Source organism: Pinus tabuliformis, chromosome 8 (assembly GCF_031772625.1).
Source record: "Pinus tabuliformis cultivar Carrire ecotype Pingquan chromosome 8, CPIR1, whole genome shotgun sequence".
NCBI classification, from domain to species: domain Eukaryota; kingdom Viridiplantae; phylum Streptophyta; class Pinopsida; order Pinales; family Pinaceae; genus Pinus; species Pinus tabuliformis.
The window spans coordinates 1,219,340,284-1,219,356,357 of NC_142294.1; positions in this window are offsets into that span (position 1 = coordinate 1,219,340,284).

The following is a 16,074-nucleotide window of genomic DNA, read 5'->3' on the forward strand; positions in this document are numbered from 1 at the left end:
GATTGATTGGGTAGAGACAGATGCAGATGGAGCGACAGGTAGAGCTATAGTGTAGGAGTCCCAGGACTGTGTAGAGCTAGCAGGCTGCAACAATGCAAGAGGCAAGGAGTGTTTCACCAGTGTAGGATGGCACAGAGAGGTGTGAAACGGTGCGAGATGCATGGAATGTTGTAGCAACTCAGAGGTCAGAGAGGGAGCACTTGTCAGCAGCAGGTAGAGCTTCAGCATTAGAGAATGTTTCTAGCTCAACAAAGAGGTCAGTAGGGAGTTTTTTTTTTTGTTTCGAGAGTTGCTGGAGCAACCACACTTGGTAGATGTGTTGCATGCAGAAAATTCCAGAGGTACAGGATCGGGTTCAAGTTGAAGCCTTTCTTGTTGAGATGGAGTGTTGAAAAATGGCAACAAGAAATGCTAAAAATAGAAGTGCTAAAAATAACACTGCTAAAAATAGCAGTTTGGATATTAGTGCTGGATTGGGAAATAGGGAATGAAAAATGGAAGTGCTAAAAATAAAATTGCTATTTTTAGTAGTTTAGGATTGATTCCTATTTTAGTCAGTCTATCAACTAAAAATAGGAAGTAAAATTCGAATTTGGTCTTAGCAGCTGTTTGAAAATAAATTAATTAATTCTCCATGAGTTAATAGTTGTGAAAAATCAAACATGAAGTCTATGTAAGGACATGCAACAATTTATTTATTAATTGAGGAATTTATCCATTAGTTAAAGAGATAAGGATGAGTTCTAATTTGAGTAGTAATTAGTTGGCTCAGTTAACTGAGTCAAGTCTAGTTATATTTTATTTAAACAGTTTGTTTAAATTAAGTAAGTTCAGTTAGTTAATGCATGCTAGCATATAACTGCTATACATCAGATAACTGAAGATTCTCTCATGAATAACTCATGCATGTCAGTTCAGACAGAGACCCAATTGAGATTAGAGAAGGGACAATGTACTATCAGTTGGATGAATAATTTTCCTACAAAGGAAGCTCATCCATGATGAGGATTTATCTCCTTCAGCACTGCATAGTTGGATCAGAGGTTAGTGAGTGTGTGAAGAGGCCAATTCACACAAGTGGCTGCACTGGACCCCAATCAAAGTTGCGCAAAGAAATAGGAGGCTTGGAGGGCAGACCAGAGGTTAGATAGAGGCCTTTGACTGTCGATGAGCAGCAGAGGTATTGGAGAGAGAGTGAGATATATTTTGAGTTGATTCTTTTTGTAATACTGGCTATATTTCCACTTGTATGATAATACAGAGTTGGGGTTTTAGGTTGGTGCTTTCCCCTGGATATTTCTTCTGTGTTATGTGTGACTGATTTCTCCTTATCAGTTATATGTGTTCAATTGATCTTGCTCAATTCGATTAAGCTTCCACATAATTGCTTGCAGAAGTGGATCAAGTATTTTGCTTTAGTATATTGCATTATTAGGTGATCTACAGTGGGAATTTCTACATCAATCGATTTGAGGATCTACATTCTAGAGTCATACATCTGATCCTTGGAATGCCTCTAGGGGGGGTGACACTTTTCTCATGTATAATCCATGGGGTCTTAATCCTTTTAATAACCCCTTTGGATCCTTTTATGGTCTAAGAGCTCAACAACCTCTTAGGAATCCTTTTTCCACTAGGACAACTTACCTTAGGGGAAATAACTAATCACAAGTTTACATGGGAATTGGAACTGATGACTATAGCCAAAGCACTCTCATGACCATCCCTTATACTAGAAACAATGTTATGGGAGGCGAACCTCATCCACTCAGGTCACAAGGGGCCTTTACCCCCACCCCCAAGCTTCGTTCACATCTTCTTTCTTGGAAACTCTAGCTTTTCCTAATATTTCTAAGTTGATGACTGACCCCATACGACATAATCCTGCATGGCCACATGTTCCACATAAAATGCTACCGGACATTCCCAAATTCAATGGTAAGCCCGGAGAAAACATTGCATCTCATATCACCACTTATCATCTATGGTGTTCATCCAACTATTTTATGGATGAGAGTATTAGATTGTGCCTTTTTCAACAGACTCTCACAGGTGATATTTCCAAGTGGTATATTGATCTTGAATCCGTCGCTTATGACACTTTCCTATCTTTCGCATAGACATTTGTTAATTACTATCAATTTGTTGTTATATATGAGGCTAGTACATAAATCCTCACTAGCTTCCATCATGATAACTCCACACTCATTTCTGATCATATTCGTGAGTGGAGGAGATGATGAGCTTTTCTCCAAATCAAACATCCCAATGAAGTACTTAGTGAGTGGTTTATTAAATATTTATCTCCTAAAATTACTGAATATGTGGCAAAGGGTCGAGCCCAAACCGAAGAGAAATAAATCTTGTGTTCCTGCCAACTTTATTTGATCTATTATTTGTTGGGCACCTTGTATAATTGCATTCCAAATGCTCCTCGGCCATTGACTGGTTTGTCAACCTAAAATCTTGAAACACATGTAGATGGATTCATGGGCTCTGTATCATATGGAAACATAAGTAGCCTTTCAGATGGGCCAACTGAACATCTCTTCTAGTGCTTCGGCTGGTCATCCTACTACAAAAACTCTTCATGACCATGTTCCCACCTCCAAGGTAAATTATGTTCAATTCACCTTGAATATGAATCCTCAACAAACAGGAGGTAAAAGGAAAAAAATAGTCAAAGAATTCATGTAAGGAATAAGGGGCATAGAAAACCCAATATAACACTGAGAGTGGTACCAAAGAGAAGAATAAGAAGAATCACTTTCCCTACAAGATTTGTGGAAATGATCATCTTACTCATGAGTTCCCTAGATGGATAAGATTCATTGATATTTCTTGTAGAAACCTGCTCATCAAAAAGTTGTCTTGAGGAATCCTTTTCCGACCAAACAACAAAACATGGTTGCAAATCCTCTACCACCTTAGAAATAAGAGAGCAGGGACAAATCTTCTAATGCTTCACCTTCAATACAAGATATATTTATGGTTAAGTTAGGCATCCATTTACAAACCAGAGCTCATAATTACAAGAATTCTTAGAGCAATACTTTTGCCTCAGATCCTTTGAACCAACCTATATAGGATGGTCAACTTCATTTTGATAAGCCACCACTGAACATTGTGTCGCACCTTCCTGATGGTGCCCTTTGAAAGACTACACACAGTCCTAATGGAAAAGTTTCTCACAATTATAGTATTGTTGAGGATATGGTCCAAGCTCCAACTGTTATGTCTGCATTATAAGTGTTGCAAATTTTCCAAATGCAACACAAGGTTATTTTATTTTTTATTAGTGGGGTGGATCCCTTGGACTCAAATATTATGAACTTTGATCCATCTCTTTGGAAACCCCATCTTCCACATCATGTGGCCTTCCAAATAATGGTCCATGTTTTTGGACAATGTGTTCATAGGACAATCTTAGATGAGGGGCCATCGAATTCTATAATGTTATCGAAGTGTTGAAAAGCTCTCAGTTCTCCCACTTTGTCTTCAACTAGATTAGACTTGAAGGCCTCTGATGGGCACACCTTGTAGCCTCAAGGGGTTTTTTCAACTTTTCCTATTGAGTTAGGAGGAAAGAAAATCCCTGTTGAGGTTGAGGTCATTGATGCACCATTATATTATAACCTCCTCCTTAGGAAAATTTGGTTCTATGCTATGACCATTCTCATTTCATCAATCTTCCACGTCATGATGTTTCCACATGAGGGTAAAATAGTCAGTATCCACCAGCTAGACTTTTCTAAGCCCAATCTTCAATTTCAAGATAGTATGTCAGTCCCCTTTGTAGGTGACCCTTCCACTCTTGAAGAGGGTATTAGAGGAGGAATATTCAAATACTCCTCATTGATGGGCACATTTCCCCTTGCCCCATCGTACCCATGTCCATTTACTTCCACATTTAACATGATCTCTTCCATCACTAGTGAATCCCTTGGACCTCTTGATCCTTAGGAAATTCCTACAGAAGATGAATCTCATGGAAACACAATGCCACATTTTGTGGAATTAATCACCTCTTCAATGGTTCCACCACCACTTGATGACATTGGTCAAAAAATCCATCCTAATATGGAATTTGATCAGGATCCTCTTCCATATAGGCCATCACTCAATCATTTTCACATGACTCCCTTGATATTAAGCTTCTTTCAGATAAGGCCATCTTAGAGGTCATGGCTTCACAAGAAAAGATAAGGGAGACTATTCCTCATGATGTGTCTACTCTCTCACAACTGGAAATGATGGAGATTGTCACTGAAAATATTGAATTGATCCAAGGGGAATTTCCCACATCATCTAATGAAGTACCATCCTTGGACTGAATCAAGTTGAGATTTATAGTACTAAAATTTCCACTAGATCATCCACTTTACCTTCTCCCATTGACGAGTGTCTCATACCCTATTCATGTCCTAATCATCATTATCAAGGATTTGTCTTAACTCATGAGATAATTCATCCTTTATGTCCTTGGTCCATTCCTAGTAATGCTATGGTTTTAGGCCATCCCCGAAATCATGAACCTTTGGGAACATGCAACTTTAATTGGATGTAGCATGGCTCCATAATTGTGTGCTATATGTTTCCGAAAAATTGACATGAGTTAGATTGTATAACCTATCAGACTGTGCCATGCTTTGTACATATGTATATAAAGTTAAAAAAAAAAAAACAAATCCTTCTTTTTCATTATTATATTGAGGTATATCACTGAACCTGGTATATAGGACTAAGATTCACCAACCTTGTCATTACATTGTTGGTCATTTATGTCTTTGTTTTAGCTTACCATAGGACCCACCCCACCAGCTTGCAGCATTAACCACTCCTTTATGCACATCGTAACTTGTGCAGTAGACCCTACCCTCCATGGGAACCCTAGAGTAGCACCCAATTTCCATTTTGGTCTCCATGTTGCAGTTGTTCATAGGTTCAAGGATCCTCTTTATTACCTTCCATGAAACCTAATTTGAGTCTCATGCCTCTCTTTTTCTATCATTTCTGACTATCATTCTATAGGGGGTCCCCACACTTTTTATCATGTTTCTTTATGGTCGCCTATGCTCATGGTTCACAACGTCCTACTAGATGTTTTCATGCCAAAGCCTTTTCTCATTTCACTTGTCAGAATTGCAGATGTGCTCAACCTTTTTCCTTTGAATTAGCCTTCGATCCATCTCATAACCATCACCTTTTAGAGAGACCATTGTTGTGATGAGTGGATTTCCATAGCTAGATGCTTTGCCACCTTTTTCCATCACCTTTTTCCTTTGAATTGTGATGAGTGGATTTCCATAGCTAGACACTTTGCCACTGCTTCTTGCTTTACTTAGGTTGGTTCCATCATTACCCCTCGAAACAAGATGCATGCCATTATACCACTCATCTATATGAAATGAGCTTCCTTTTGTCCCTCCTTTTATTCTTGTTAAACAATGAACATCTCGAGCTCCATTCGTTGTATTTTCGTGCTTGTTAAATCTATACGAAAATATTGAGTCTAGTTTGATCTTCTTTTCATGACTCATTAAACCCTTGAAAATTTTGAGCTTCTTTTTCTACCATATTTTCATGCTCATAAAACCTATATTGAAATGTCGAGTTATTTCCGTATTTTTATGCTTGTTAGTTAAATTTAAAGTCATTGAGTGATCTCTTGTCCATTCTCAAGATTTTTAAACCCTGAGAAGCTCATGAGTGTACTTTTATCTCCTTTTAGCCTTGGTATAAACTTTACAAAAAAGGAACCTATTGAGCTTACTTGTCTTCTTTTTCATGCTCATTAAAATATGAAGGGGATACACTATACAAAATAGGGGGGTGGGGGGGGGGGTTTCATTATCGTGTCTTTGTCTTGGTAGTTGTATTTCACCCTTGAACGTGGAACTTGTTTGATTTCATAATGTTACAGTTATTTTTGTCAGAATTTTGAACCACACCTTTATCTTGAGTTGAGTCACTATGTTGCTTGAGTCAATATCTCACCCAATTATATACCCTACCAATCTATGGGATTTTTTTATGCCTCCTGTGTCACCATCGTGTCTATCAGTAATATTTAGTCTATGATGCCAAGTTCCCTATTATGTCATGTCGTTATATATTCAAGGAAAGTCTTAGTCAAGAGTCAGTCATCTTCACATATCATTATACCTTTTGTTTTGGCCATCCACGTGTTAGTTGTACATCACTTCTTCATTTATTTCATCAGATACATTATCTTGGTGTCAATTTTGTGTTTATGATGGATGATACATTAAATCCCTCCTTCAACAGATCTTTTTCCATCGACTTCAACACCTTATCTACAATGTATAACTAGAAACAGTCTAGTACCTTAGAGCTTGTAGTCATCAGTGGAAGGTTTCTTTGTGGTTTGCATTGGGTTTTCATCGTTGGCCCATGTAGACTGATTTTATAGAGTGCTTGAATTCATCTCATCCATTTTCACTTTGTAGATTGTACTAGGTACCTTGGAAACCATTTTCATTATTGGTGGTCTCCCTCATGTTTGTTAACGAGATACATCAATGCTTGGTAATCAAACAGTCTCGTTGCATGCTTGACGTGATCTCATTCATTCACATGTAGTCGAGTCGTACCATTAAGGTGTGAGTCGAAGACCTTGGGGAATTGGGGCTACTTCACTCCTGACCATTGCCTCTCCCAAGCTATGATTGGATAATATATTATGTACTTTGAAGGCCATCATTAGGGCACTCACATCAATGTCCATCCCTACTGATAGCTACTATGTTAGAGATCTACATTATATCGTGACTAGTCCTTGATGACATTAGTCCACAATATGTTGTGTGGGAATATATGCTATATTCTCTCAGTTCCAAGTAATGGTATTCCTACCACGTGGATGTACTTCTCTATGTATCTGACTATAATTTTGAGTTTCTATAGGTCTCTTCTCTATGATATCTGCCTTCCTCTCTCACTAGTTTACTTATTGTAATGTATTTCAGCCATAATATTCTCTTCTGACCTCATACATGAGGGGGAATTTTTTATAGCTCAAAAAGGCACCCCCTATTGGGACAGGGTCCCCCAGGGTTAAGTTTTGCTAAGTCTTAAGTCAAATTTTGATAAGATATTGTAAAGATTCCACATTTTGAGGAGCAGAGTGCGAGTAGCGTAGGTTGCTAAGAGTCAAAGGCGATTTTATGCAAGTCAAAACCCCTTATTTTGTAAAGGGATGAGTTGTATTAAGCTCCACCCATGGTTCGTGGACCATGGTAATGTAATGTAAACACTATAAAAGGGAGTCATTAAGGAGTCATTAGGAAGTTAAGTTAAGCTAATTCAATGAATGGTTGATTCTTAGAGTCTGAATTGTTATTTTTTGTATTCGGGCGAAGGGGAAGGATCTTGTTGCTGTGTGCGTGGAGACCTTGGTAAGTTTGCAACTGAGTGCATGGGCCCCTGTAGCTGTGTGCACAAGGTATGAAAAGTATATGTATTGAAGATCTAGAATAATAAAGAGTATTTGAATCAATTCTGTGTCTGAACTGTATACTTATGTGTTTTTTGTATTTATGCTCAGTTGAATGCCATTTATCTGTAAGATTGTCTTAATTACACCACGAAGATCTGGATCTACTATTATATGTTATTTTATGCATGATTAGACCCTTAGGCGAAGCTCATAACTCTATTTAATTGGAAATTTCTTTAAGTTTGGGGATTTTGAGGATAAGGGTTTGTGAAGGTCAAATCAAGCCTTAAACTGAAGAAACGCCTTACCCCCACATCACATAGCCTTCTGGATGTAGAAACCTAGTTCTAGCATCCCCCAATACTGCCTTGAGTGAGATTGCAACCTCTATTAAGTGGGTTGTTGCCGAAAGGGTCAGTAGTGTAGGGTTTCATTTGTTAGTGCAACTAACTTTGTACTTGTGTCTAAGCCCCCTCAAACCAACAAATGGTTCTGTTGTCAGGGCCGAGATCTATCTGAGGGATGTGTGTTGTGGTGTCTGTGGATACCAACTAATTAGAAAGAAATCGAGAAGTGGATAGATCAAAAGTTGCACGAGTTCGTAGTTCAGGAGAATCAGAATCCGTGCTTGCCAAAAGAAAGGTGATTACAAAAATATCTCTACAAAGAAGTACATGAAGTTTTCTTTTCGATGTTCCCTTGTGAATTACATGAGTGGCTATCCAAATTAGCAAATAGTGAACCTACTTGAAAGCACGATGATCCTATTGTGTGGACTCCAAAATTAGTCAAACATCTTGAAGGATCTGATTATAAGGTTGCAAGGGTTGTTGATTATAGGATTGATAGTATCTTGGGTGGTTTCATCACTGAATTTGTAATCGATACATCTGTGTCTTATAGCAAAGATGAATGCCGATTCTTCAAAGGTCTGAGAGGTAAGTACCTGAAATCGCTAAAGACCTGGATTAAAATGTTGTTGTGTGAAAAAGGGGTTATGCCTTTACATTAATGTTTAAGAGAGGTAAGACTGGATCTATGCGAAGTGGAAAGAGGTTTAGAGTAGATCTAGACAAATTCGTTGGAAGTGAATATAGTCCTTTATTGGAAGAGTCTGGAAGTGAAGAAGAAATAAGTATCCCTAGTACGCCCAAGGGTGTGACATAGAAAGTGGATCAGGATATTTCTGGAATTCCACATCCATCGACTCCACCTCATACACCTATGCCTCCACCTCCACCTCCGCTATTCAGTATGGCGAATACAGTGAAAATGCCTATATTGAGGGGTCAGGGATCAGAGGATCATGATCAATTTTGGTTCATTACAGAAGCTATGTGGAAAGCGTAGCAGGTAAACGATGATGACATGAAGAAAGCGCAACTGGTTATAACACTACAGGACATAGCGCTTACCTAGTACATCAAATATAGTACAACTCATCTGACTGCTTCGTTAGCTGAGATGAAGGATGCGTTGAATGCTGAATTTAGGAAGTCAAAGTCACAAGCTTAGTGTGTGACCGAAATAAAGGAGATCACGCAGAGGGTTAACGAGTCTGTGTCAGATATAGATTAGCGACTGAAGTGTTTACTAAGCCAAGCTAATCTTCAGATTTCATATGAACAACATAAGGAATGGTACATAGCTACGATATTACCTCACTTAAGATTGTCATTATCTCAGCAGGAGATTGGGTCTCAGGCCAAAGCATTAGAGATCGTAATGAAACTAGAAGCTTGGCCAATCCAAGACATGAATATAGGAGTTCAACAGATCCAATCGCAGTTAGCAAGCCTGCATGTGGAGTTGTAGGATCTAAATTAGGGAAAGGAGGTTAAATCAGAAACACATTCTGAAGTTTGGTGCATGAAGTGCAAGACTGAAGACCATCATAAAGATCAGTGCCCTGTATTCCAGGATTATATAGCTACGGGGGGTCCCAACCTGCTGGAGCCAGAATATTCCGCTGGATCAAGCACCGGTGCAAGTACCTCGTGTAGCATCTGCCAAGTGTCGAGACAACATTCGATAGATAATTGTTATCTATTACAGAATTTTGTACAATCTCCAAAGAAACTATTCTATAACTTTTGTAAATCGGTTGGTCATGATGAAAGGAAATTTCAAAGCTATGAATTGATGATGGATAGGACTCTGTTGTATAGAATGCAGGCTAAAAACCACACGCAAAATGATCAAGGATCACCTGCGGCTCATGGAGGATTCCAAGGACGGGGAAGAGGATGAGGAGGAGTTGGAAGAGGTCGGGGCCAGATCATTTACTACAACTGTGGAGAACCAAGACACTTTGTGTGCGACTATCAAAATCCAACTCACCCTTCTTTTCAATAGTGTTGGCAATTTGATCATGTTATAGAAGATTTCCTGGTATTAATAATGAAGATGAAGGAGAAGAAGAACCAACAGTTGATGTAGAATATTCAGATGATGAGATCCGAGCCATGCGAAGATGATCCCAGTATCAACATAGTCACATGAAGCGATATTTCCAATGGTGAAGACAAGGTCGAAGGTAAACAACCAATATCAGGTATATGGTTTCAAAGAGCCAGTGGGAAGAATGTTGGGTTTGATTTACATAGAGAAAAATAAATGTTCATGGAGGCAAGAAAATGTTTTATGGATCTAGGTGCTTCTACGTCTAAGAATCAGATGCCACTAGTCCCACAAAAGGAGAAACCTGAAGAATTTTCTGCGATGTAGGATTCATATCCCACAATGTTAAAATCATTTCTACAAACCTGCATGAAGTTATTACGGGATCAGAAGGCAGTTGAAGGACTGCAAGGGCTGATAGATAATTGTGCCATCAAGGATAAGCCGTTACCAGAACAATGCATAGTCCATAAGGTGAACCGAAGCAAGAAAAGAACAGGTAAGGAGATGCGGTTGATAAAGAAGATTGGTGATTTTGAAATGTACTAGGTAATCCTAGACTTGGGCTCTGATGCTAACGTACTGCCAAAGAAAACTTGGGAATGTATGGGGAAGACTAAGTTACAGTGGTCACCAATTCAGCTGTGCATGGCAAACCAAAAAAAGATAATTCCAATGGGTCGCCTGCATGGAGAAACTGTAGATATTGAAGGTGCACGTGCAATGGCAGATTTTGAGGTTATTGAGATAGTAGATGAAAATAATCCATACCCAGTGTTGCTTGGGATTGATTGGGCCTTCGACATGAACACAATCATTAATTTAAAGAAGAAAAGCATGGTATTTGAAAAGAATGATCTTTGAGTGATTGTTCCATTGGATCCAGCAGAAGGTGTGCGATACATAGAACCAACCTGTGATTATTATGAAGATGAAGACATTGAGCACATATATAAGATAACTATGCGAAATGAATATTGGATCAATCCCACTGCAGATGGAAGGATCAGATGGGAGAAGGATAATTCCTACAAATCAGATTCACATGAAGAGTTAGAAAACTGGCAGAATTGGTTGCATGAGGACTCTACGTTACGATGCAATCAGCTCACAAAGTCGTTACGCTGTATATCTACCGAGCTATGTAAGTTGCCTTACTATGATGGCTTCAATGATGTCAATATGTTTCTTGGCCATTTTGAAAGGGACATCCTAGAGGAGCATCGATTCCAATCCTTAGATTTAGCATTGAGAGCTACATCTGCAAGATGGTGGGGTACGCACAAGGATAATATTTGTGACTGGAAGGAATATCATAGAATGATGCGATTAAGATTTGGCTATGCAAACACCCGACTCACTGAAAAGTACACTGGAAAGGATGATTCATGTGAACATCTGGCTCGATGGACTAAGATGTGGGGTGAGGTACCTCAACCAGAGTGGGTGCATATATTTATTGATACCTTGGACTTTATCCCAAGGAACTAGTATTTAGAGACGGAGCTGCGACACAGGACTGCTGATTGGGATGAAATGAAGCAGAGTTTCTTGCTGACATTCAATTTCGAAGACAATTTCGAATGCATTGATGAAGCACTTTAGGAGATTGAAGCAGCAATCTTCTGAACACCTGCAGAGTCTATCACTTGGATACAACCTGACTGGAGTACGCAGATACAACATGCTTTGGAATGTTACAATGTTACTACGGAAGAAGGTGATGAGGATCCATGGAATATTAATATCCCTGAGTCAAAAGGACAATGCGAAGTTGCTGGACCTGATGTGGAGATCTCTGATATCTCACAACCAGTGAAAACAAAACAGGTAAATATTGGCTCAAAAGAAGAACCAAAATTCGTGAACATTGGCGACTATTGGGATGAAGACACAGTGGATAAGGTCGTTGAATTATTACACGAATATCAAGATTTATTTCCAACTAAGTTCTTTGACTTGAAATGGATAGTAGGAGATTTGGGTATGATGAAGATCAATCTAAAACCAGATGTGAAGCCGGTTAAGCAACACCCATATCAGTTGAACCCCAAATACAAGGAAAAGGTAAGAGAAGAACTCGATAAGATGCTCATAGCAGGAATAATTGAGCCTGTAGAAGAATCATAATGGGTTAGTCCTATGGTGGTCCAAGAGAAGAAAATGAAGGGTGATATCAGGATCTGCGTTGATTTGCAGAAGTTAAATGATGCATGTGTACATGATCCATTTCCTACGCCCTTTACGGATGAAGTTCTACAAAATGTTGGTGGGCAGGAAGCTTATTCATTCAAAGATGGATTTTCAGGATATCACCAAATTAAGATCGCATCAGAGGATAGAAGCAAGACTACCTTCACTATAGAATGGGGGTCTTTCCAATATACATTCATGCCTTTCGGCCTAACAAATGCTCCTTCAATATTCTCAAGGGTGGTAGTCGTAGTGTTTAAGGAATTCATTCATAATTTTTTGGAAGTCTACTTTCATGATTGGACAATGTTTGGGCTAGTCAAGAAGCATAACTCTAGTCTGCGCCTGATGTTGTATACATGTATAAAGTATCATATTTCCTTGAATTTGAAGAAATGCATTTTTTGTGTACCATATGGAATACTTTTGGGACATGTTGTCTGTAAGTAGGGATTGATGGTAGACCTTGCTAATATTGTTGTAATTATCAATTTGGATCCAACTAAGAACATAAAGAAACTACGTGCGACTTTGGGTCATACTGGGTACTATAGGAAGTTTATTATGGCATACGCACAGGTCCCGCGTAACAGTTTTGGGGCGTAAAGCCTATAAGTTAGGGTGAAAATATTGTAAAACTTCGAAATATGCGGAGCGCGAAATGTAATAGGTCGAGTCAAAAGGTTGTTCGCCCAAGAAATAATATAGAATATTGGGAAGTAAGTCAACCTACCCATGGTTCGTGGACCATGGGAAGGTATAAATAGAGCTAGGCTCTAAGGGTAGAAAGTAGTTTTTGGGTTTTGAATGAATCTTAGTGCTATGGGTCTGTGAAGACATTATATTCTGCGTCGCTAAGTTGGAGTCAAGGGTGTTGGTGGGTAGATAGAGGCTTTGCAGCTGTGTACGTAGAGGCCTGGTAGAGTCCGTAGTTGTGTACGTGGAACCCTGCAATTGAGTGCACAGGGCGGATCTGGATGTATTGAGGAAGAATTGAATAAAGATAAGTTGGTTCCGAAATACTGTGTTGAATCTGAACTATTGTGGATCTGGTTAAGTTATGGTTGATATTTCTATTGGATATGTATGCTTATGTTATGAATTTGTGTAAATCTGTATCTCTTTTGAATGCGCGCACTGGTTATATCTATTAAATGTTTTCTTAAAGATCGTAACAAGTAGATCTGATCTATAACAACATGTTAAGTAGTAAGCATTAAGGAATTTCCCTATTCGGGATCTACACGGAAGTAGAGTAGCACGAAGCCATAGAACGACGTGTGAACCCTCCAGATCACATCAAGGCATCCCAAGGGTGCGGAAACCTGGTTCCAGTACCCTCCCCTTCTACCTTGGGTGAGACCTCAATCTGCACTCTGCGGACTATTGTCAAAAGGGCCAGTAGCTACGGGTTTTGCTTGGCTAAATAATTCTTTTGAACCTGGGTCAGGCCCATATAAGACAACAAATGGTTCCGTTGTCGGGACCAAGATCTACCTAAGGGATGTCTGATGTTGGAACATTGGAACCCTACAAAGAAAGAGCTTGAAGAGTGGTTGGATCAGAAGCTTCAAGATTTCGTGGTTCAAGAAAATAGAAACCCACAGATATCAGAGGAAGATTGGTTGGATCGTTACATATACATCGATATCCACAAGATCTTCTTCGCGACATTCCCGATAGAGTTGTATGTGTGGATCACAAGGCTAGCTGACAGCGTGGGGAGGTGCAACCTAGATCAACCTATTATGTGGATACTAGAATTGGTGCGCAGACTAGAGGCATTTGAGGAAAAAGTTGCACACGTAGTAGATCACTGGTTGGATCGGGTAATCAGAGGGTTTATCATTGAGTTCGTGATAGACACAACTGTGAGTTATAGTGAAGTGGAAAGGCACTTTCTCCAAGGACAGTGGGGTAAGTATATCAAATCATTGAATACGTGGATTAAAATGTTGTTATGTGAAAAATAGATTATGGGCGTCTACTAATGTCTGGCGTAACACAGAGCGGAAGAGGTTACCATGGAATCGAGGGATTAGAGAACAGTCCCTTGATTTCTATCTCTTGAGAAAGTGAGGAAGAGCTCACAGGGTTCTCTCCAAGAAGTGCAGTCTGGTTGATTAAAGGGCACTTTCCACTGTTACCACCTCCGTCCACGCCTTTACCTACTTCACCTACATCAAATCCATCTTCACCGACTCCACCTCCACCACCACCTCCACATCCATAGAAGGTTGGGATGACGAGTGCAGTCAAGTTGCCGGTATTTAGGGGTGTAGGAAATGAGGAACCAGGTCAGTTCTGGTTTGTGGTAAAGGTTGTATGGGAAGCTTAGGGAATAATGGATGATAACATCAAAAAGGCTACTTTGGTTAGCGTGCTGTAGGACCGCGCGTTGACGTGGTATATAAAGTACTCAAGTCATTATCCGAATGCGGGAATAATGGCGATCTAGGACACATTAAACAAGGAATTTGGCTGGCCAAAATCAGAGACACAGTTGGTCATTGGGTTTAAGGAGATCACAATGTTACCTAGCAAAACCCCATGGGACCTGGATTAGAGATTGAAAAGCACAATCCGTGAGGCTAACATGACATGATAGATGCACAACATTGCGTGTGGTTTGTGGTGTCGTTGACACCACATCTAAGGATGACGCTATCATAGCAAAAGATCTCAACCCAAGCTGAAGCATTAGAAACAACAATGAGGTTGCATGAAACCCCAATACCGGATCCAGGGTTGGGAGTTCAGCAAATCCACGCGCAACTACAAAACCTGAGCTTAGAAATGCAGAGCTTGAAGCAAGAAAGGGTGACCCGACCGGAGATGCGTACAGAGGTAGGATGCATTAAATGCAAAAGTCAAGGGCATGACAAGGACCACTGCCCTGTCTTCGCGAACTATATGGCTCCGGGGGGGGGGGAGGGGGGGCGATGCCATTAAAAATGGAGGTACAAGCAGGGCCAAGTACGACACCTGCGCTCTAGTGTGCGATTTGTCAAGTGTGCAGAAAGAACACAATGGACAACTGCCACCTGTTGCAGAAGTATACCCAGACCCCGCAGCAACTGTATTGCAACTTTTGTAGATTGGTGGGTCATAATGAGCGAACGTGTCGAAGTTACGATTTAATGATCGAAAGGACCCCATCCTACCACGTACAGACTGAAGTGCAAGGTTTCGACCCAACCATGGGACCACACGGGGGGTTCCAAGGACACGGCCAAGGAAGAGGAATGGGACCTGGGCGAGGGCGTGAACAACTGATCTGTTATAACTATGGAGGGCCACAAAACTACACTCGTGACTGCACTAACCCGACCAAGATCTCTTGTCCATATTGTGAGTAGTTTGACCATGAAATGGTAGATTGTCTGATGTTAATTGCCCAGATGCGTGAGAAGGGAGTGTTACAGCCCACCCCAACTCAAAATGTCCAAATGATGAGATCAGAACCACGCGAAGAGGACCCCAGCATAAACATGGTATTAAGGAGCAGCACAACCACAGGAGGAGATGCACGGAAAGAGTTTATAGCAGACATGAAGGGGCATGACGCCCCTACAAGGGAACCTAAATTTGAGGTGGAACAAGGGAGGAGGATGCCTAAGGAAGCTTCAAAGAGCTTCACGGAAGTCTCTACTCTAGGTAGGAGGGACCCACTTGAGCCAGGAATGGATCCCTCCATGATTACTACCTTTTTAGAGACATGCATGAAGCTGCTACGCGACAGTAGAGCTGTTAAGGGACTACAGGAGCTGATCACTAAGTGCGCAGGGTCGGGTGAGCTGTGCGTAGTCTGGAAATTGGGGAGACATGCTCTGCGCACTGGACGGGAGATGCGAATGACAGTGCAAATATGCAAGTACGAGATGGATCAGGTCATTTTGGATTTAGGGTCGGATGCGAATTTGTTACCTAAGCAAAGGTGGGAACGCATGGGTAAGCCCACGCTACAGTGGTCTCCTATTCAATTAAGGATGGCTAACCAGCAAAAGATCTTACCAATGGGC